Raw genomic sequence first — 6,631 nt, forward strand, 5'->3', positions numbered from 1 at the left:
ATGATTTTACTTTCTAATTTCTGGTATATTTGTGCATCACGGATATCTCAAGTTGCAGTTAAGTAAGAGAAATTGAATAGAATGGTGAGAACACAGAAGTCAAAATCACGGAAGACTTTACACTTGTAACTTAGGACCGAAATATAAGAGGGAAAATAAACTATAAGATAAAACTAAAAGTTTTTTTATAAATAGAGTTTTGATTCCTTGAACAATCATGCCGCTGAACCTCCACACATCCTGACGTTCCTGTTCACTCATTTTCCTAAATAAGGGAATTCAAAATAGCCTTACTTCTCTGGCGCTAACATATGAACGGGTCTTCCCTGCCAAACTCCTGAAATTAAGTGTACACTAAGGTTGGCGTCGTTGCCATGGAGAATGGAGTGAAGCCACAGCCAGGCTGCAGGAGAGGGGAGTTCAGTACCTTCCGTAACTGTTCATTTTGTATGCTGACGTCTTTACGACGACATGTAAACATTCCAGTTTGCTCAGGCTTCACTCAATGCGCGTGCTAAAATCTACGGTCAAACAGAGGCTGTTTCGCCAGCGAAAATTAAAATAAGTACACTGTATCTTGTTATAAATATTTGTTCTGTATTGTTTAACATGCATATTATTTATGTTTTACATTTTCAATCTAATGATTAAATCATAAATACCTTATCCTAAAATTCCTGAATCTTTAACTCAAGCCAAACTTTTTGGACCTTTTTCACCCTTTTTAGGGTTTTCCATACGGCTTTCCTACCACAAGAAGAAGAAAACAACAACAACAAAGTAGTTTGTAGACTTTACTCCCCGAGTAAGCGAGAGACAAAAGAGATTCTGTTATACAGAACTGCCCACAGTAGAGGACTGTCATAAAGATGTAATGATCTTAGCTGATGTAGACTGAGAACGTGTTAAGACTGAGAAAATGGTATAAAAGAGCAACGTCAATAAGCTCATTTTCGTAAAAACCGACATTTTAAAGTATAGGTTAGTTTAATTTGGAATGGGCTACAAGAATTGAAAGATTAAAAGTGGAGAGAAGAGGGTTTGGGAATACAGGATTTGACGTTTTCAAAACTTCTTCTCCCACCATCCATGACACCTTTCCTGTAGTCTACGAAAATACATAGGTACGTTATAATATATCCCTGGACATACACGCCCACAATATATATATATATATATATATATATATATATATATTGCGTATTTTTCTACGGAAATATTATTCCTAGTTGTCATAAGTTTCTTCATAATATTGCATATCAAAACTAGTTTTCAAACTTATGAGTTGCACATTTCACGCATTCATGACATAAATGTTAACAACAAAAAATAATCAAAGAGTATAACTTCAGGAACGAGGCAAGAACTCAGTTGACGATCTTAACTTGACAGTTAAGCAGAACCATTTAAGCACAGTAGGATGTTGATAATTAGCTCTGAATGATCTTAGACTATCAAGATGAATTCGTTTATGAATCATTTCGGATGGTGCCACCGGCTACAATACTTAGTCAAGAAAAAAAAAATTGAATCGTTCGTTTATCAAAACACACTGAGAAGAATTTTTTTTCTGAAATATAGATATGTTGACAAATGAGATATATTCTCTGGCAACTGTTATCGAAGCCGTCTCGGAACAAAAAGGCTGTTATTCTAATAGGCCTAACGAGAACAAATTTCTGATAAGTTCTTATAATTTTGGTTTATTGACAACTGGGCGAGGATAATACAAAGTAAACTTAACACTTATAGATAGGCAAGTTAAAACCTTATTGCTCCTCTATGAAGATGATGTCTATCTGTTAAGTTCCTCTGTGTGGATACCTACTGAATATGCTCATCTGTGAGGAGGTATATTATATATCCTGTTAAACAGTTTCGATTGACTTTCGTGCTATACGACGGGTTTTTATGTGTCATCGTCACCTACATGGTCAAGTGTCCAGCCTGTTATATCTTTCACAGTTTTTAAAAACGAACATCCTGTCACGATGGCGACGGGAAGATTAGGTAACAAACGACTTCCTCAAATGAGAGCAAGAAATCGGAAAGTCATATTCACGTGTAAATAATAGTTTCTGAGTCGGCAGAAATCTTCTACGTTTATAGGTTTGTTTTTGTGGATGTAATGCAAATTAGAATTTCGTCCGCAGAAAAATCGTTAAATTACAAAAAGTAGGTATATACATGTATGCAAATGTATGTTCATGCATATTCGCGAACGTTTAAATGCATATTTCTTCTGTTTCTTTACTAATGGTTTGAATATCTGTCACTATAACGCAAGCGATCAGTCTGTAAAATTTCAGAATACACTTACTAGGCAGTGATGGAAATCTTCTACCTAAGAACCTAAAATCTTAATTCATTTCTTTGCACTTTGGTAAAGGGCGCATGACACACTGACTACTATGACTTAATTGTTAATGCTGCCTCGTAGCGAATTCATCAGTAACAACATCTGGGACTGTTACCCCAAGAGGTTAAATCACTGCTCCTGTTTTTGAACAAATGGAACAAATAGATAATGCTTTTGGAATATTTGTACTTACATCTAAAAAAACCTATTGTGTTAACCAGCATGACAACTTATACTCTCCAAGATTTGCAAAACCGCAGTTCCAAACAATGTTACCAAGCTGAGTACCTTTCGGTCCATCTCTATACACAAATTTCGATGCATTAAACTACAAATATCCTTTGATATCCAATTAGCTCTATCCCGGTAACATCACTGAAGTCCTGATTTCTCTTCTGTGCGCTGGTTCGAATTCACAAGAGGACGAAATTATTATCAAGAAAATAAATCCCATTCGGTTAAATACTTGAAAATATATTAAATCCGAGGTGGTAGAGCGAATAGGATATTAAAGGACATTTGTAGCTTAATCCATGAATGTGAATCACGGTGATGTGATAAGATTTCACACATTGAGATATATCTGTCTGTATTTGTAGAATTGTTTTAAATGTATCCAAATAAAAAATGATTATTTGCGGACTAAGTGTTGATCCAGTTACTATAGTCTGAAAATATAAGCCGATGCTGTATTACCTAAAGTAAGCCTTCCTTCTCTGTCTGAACAATCTTCAATCGTCTACCTTTTTATACCTTTGTTAGAAAATAAAGTTAGTAAGTAGGCAGGACAGCTTGATTTTACTTATTAATATCTTTTATTTCCATTGTAGGTATAATTTAAACGTTTCATGTACTGAGGTTTTGCACAATGAGAATACCAAATTAGGCAATTATGGTTTACCCTGCAAAGGTCAATGCTGACTAGATTATGTTTCACTTACAAATGTGTAAGAAAACTAGCTTATGAAACGAAAGGTAAGGAATATCTGACTGAAGACTTTTGTTAGATTGGTAAATAGAACCCTACAAGACGGAGCAAAGAGTATTGCTCTAAATGAATGAGAAAAAAAATGAAATAAGGTGCCCCATTATTTCTGTTTTAAAATTCATGCATCTAGATCTAGGCTTGGTTCCTTAATGGATATTCATGTAACCATTCTACTGGATCAGTATCAATACTTGATAATCTACAGTAATTTCCAGTTAGTATTTTCTATGTTATCAATAACCATTTATACTTTCGTCTTGCTATCTCCCTGTCAGCGTATAAGGATGCATTTATAGCTTTTGTGAAAAAAAATTAGTATGTAACAATCTAACAGATCACCAATTCGGAATATACCAAACGTTGGACTGACAGCCGAAGGAATAAGGCCTCTGCATTTTGGAGAGGAAACTCCACGAAATCGACGACGAGGCATCGATACTAAACTGTCAGTTCTCTCGGCGCCTCGTTGATGAAGGTGTCCTTCGTCATGATGGGCTCTGCATGCTTTTTGGAAGACCGTATTTTATTTTTTATTATTATTTTTTCTTTTTTGTCCATGAGGGTTACCTTCCATTGAAATTGCTGGTGTCTGTTATACTTTTGAAGGTTGTGGATATTAGTTGTTTGTATGTTTGTTGTTACAAGGTATGACTCTTGTGTAACACTCGTGGGGTTTCTTTTTCTAAGATATTCAGCACTTCTAGAAGCCTGAGTCAACGGCTGTTTTACGGAGCTGTCCAGGATGATCATGGCATAGATACCATAGTAGATTCACATCATCACCCGTACATCCGGTGTCTAGGCCCGTCCGTTACAACGCTCGTGATTGGCTGTTGATAAGCCAGTCACAGAGCTGGAAACTCTCAGTCTCTCACGAGAGTTCGCATAGGCAGGATGTTCCACCTCTCTTGAAGGATACTTTTGAAAGACTTATCCCTCAGGAGAGGTGGAACATACGTCCTGTCTATGTGAACTCTCGAGAGAGACTGAGTTTCCAGCCCTGTGAGTGGCTTATGAACAGCCAATCAGGAGCGTCGTAAGGGACTGGCACATGCACGGGTGATGTGAATCTACTATAGGCATTATCCTGCAGGGGTCATCCTTCTTCTTTCACAAAAGACCTCCTCATGTTTCTCCGTTGAAAATTATACAATACTCCCTTCAATAGGCAGATGGCAGTCATACCAATATATGCATAGGCCATTCTTTGATACAGTATGAGAAGTGGAAGGTCATTTTTGTTTACTTCAGAAAGTCAAGCATTAGGGAGGCCTGGGTTGTTGTCCCTTCAAGAAGAGAAAAACCATTAAAGTTAGTAATGTTGATATCTCAAGATCGATTGATTCGGTCCATGAAGATTCATCCAGAAAGCCAGCCACAGTGGTAACTTCAGCATTTAATTAACGCTTTAGACCGTGAAAAGAGGGAACCGAACACAACACAGAGAGAGAGAGAGAGAGAGAGAGAGAGAGAGAGAGAGAGAGCGAGAGAGAGAGAGAGAGAGAGAGAGATTTACTAATTTAGACAGGTTTCAGTTAAAACATTCAACTCCACATATTTGCTGCAGATAAAGCAATTCTAGTCTTAGAGGTAATTAGAAATACGTATTGACTCAAGATCCTGAAACTCTGTTGTTTATCTCTTAGAAGTTGCAAAATAAGTTTGTTACAATGACAAATCTCACTTCCATTTCATGAGGACTGGTATCATCCTGGGGTAGTTGCATTCCAAATAGTAATCATTCACCCATTATATAACTATGCGTTTTCTATAGACTTTTGCATCATAAGTTCATTTTCCCAGTTGAGGAAAGGATTCATATGTACACGGTGTCCATAAAGTTCCAGTACCATTAAAAGTATTTATTCCTTGTAATAGTATTGGGACTTTATGGACATCCTGTATAAGAGCAGAGAGATCTTATAAGTAAGCCAACATACAAATACGATAGACAATTATAATCGGGAGAAGCGGGCCATTAAAGCGCCAATACCAGATGCAGCATCCGACGAAACAAGACTGAAGAGAAGGAAGGAGGCGAAGTCTGAATCAAAAGGATGCTTCATAGAAGCAAAACGTCGCCCGGCGAACGGCGGGGAATTTGCATAATAAAGCCCTCTGTGCCTGGCAGATCTTATTGATGCCATTGTCTCCTTCTACGCGGGCAGAGGGCTCTTACTTAGAGGGGTCCTTGAGACCTTGAAACTTTTATTTTTAGTTCTCTGCGCCACTTGGGATTATCTGACTATAAGCCTACTACGTCTTTATCACCTCAAGTGACATGTGTCGACCCTCGCTGGTCTGCCCATATCAGCCCCTCTGTCATATGTCTGTTCTCTTTTTCTTTTTTTTTCGTTAATTATACCTTTGACATTATCAGATATGTCATAATCTCACACCTCTGCATGACCACAAGTGGGACAACCAAAGTTAGATATCTCCATTTGATCAATAACAAAAAATATTTATAATAGTATTTAAGATATATTATAGGGAATAGTGAAAAGATGGACTGAAAAGCGCACGAAAAAAAGTTATATTACTGAGCGGGCAAACTGCTGGTTAGGCCTAACGAGAGGCCAATTTGTTTAATCAGTTTCCAGATGAGAGCGTATATTTGTCATTTGTTCATCTTCGAGATCACTTAGGAAATAATAAGCGAAATCCAAATGATAAATGTAGATAAAAAAGGTGATCATTCAGTTTTTGACTTCCAAAACTGATAAGCAAGGTATTGATATGTCAATATATTAGAACTTATCTTTTACGCAGGCCTGAAAGTTATCATGCCATATTTTTTTTACTTTTCTAACAGCGGATTTCAAGACAGTTTTTTCATACAGACAATTAAATAACTCACTTATATGACCTTAATAAGGATGAAAGCTCCCTGCTAGGAACCTACAGTATTGCCAATGGCTCCTGCGTTAACTCCTGCGTAGGAACTTCGCGTCTTTATGATGTCATGGATAAGATAATACTTCTTTCGGAATCTTCTCATTACTCAGTGGAAGGCATTGAACAGACATACAGAAGCCAAAAGGAATGAAGGATCTTACGTAGAGATGATCAGAGACATAAACAAGTAACAAGTAACTGTTATCTCCTCAGAGTATAACAGTTTTCCTAATAAAGGTTTATTTCTTGCATAATTTCTTCAGGCAGTTTGCAAAATGCATTGATTCAGGATCATATCAATCAAACTGTATGGAGGGTTGCGATGTGAGTTTAATATAAAACTCAAGAATTTCTTTCTTTTTCTAAATGTTCACTGAACATGAACT

The sequence above is a fragment of the Macrobrachium nipponense genome, chromosome 2, assembly GCF_015104395.2.
Source record: "Macrobrachium nipponense isolate FS-2020 chromosome 2, ASM1510439v2, whole genome shotgun sequence".
Lineage (NCBI taxonomy): Eukaryota > Metazoa > Arthropoda > Malacostraca > Decapoda > Palaemonidae > Macrobrachium > Macrobrachium nipponense.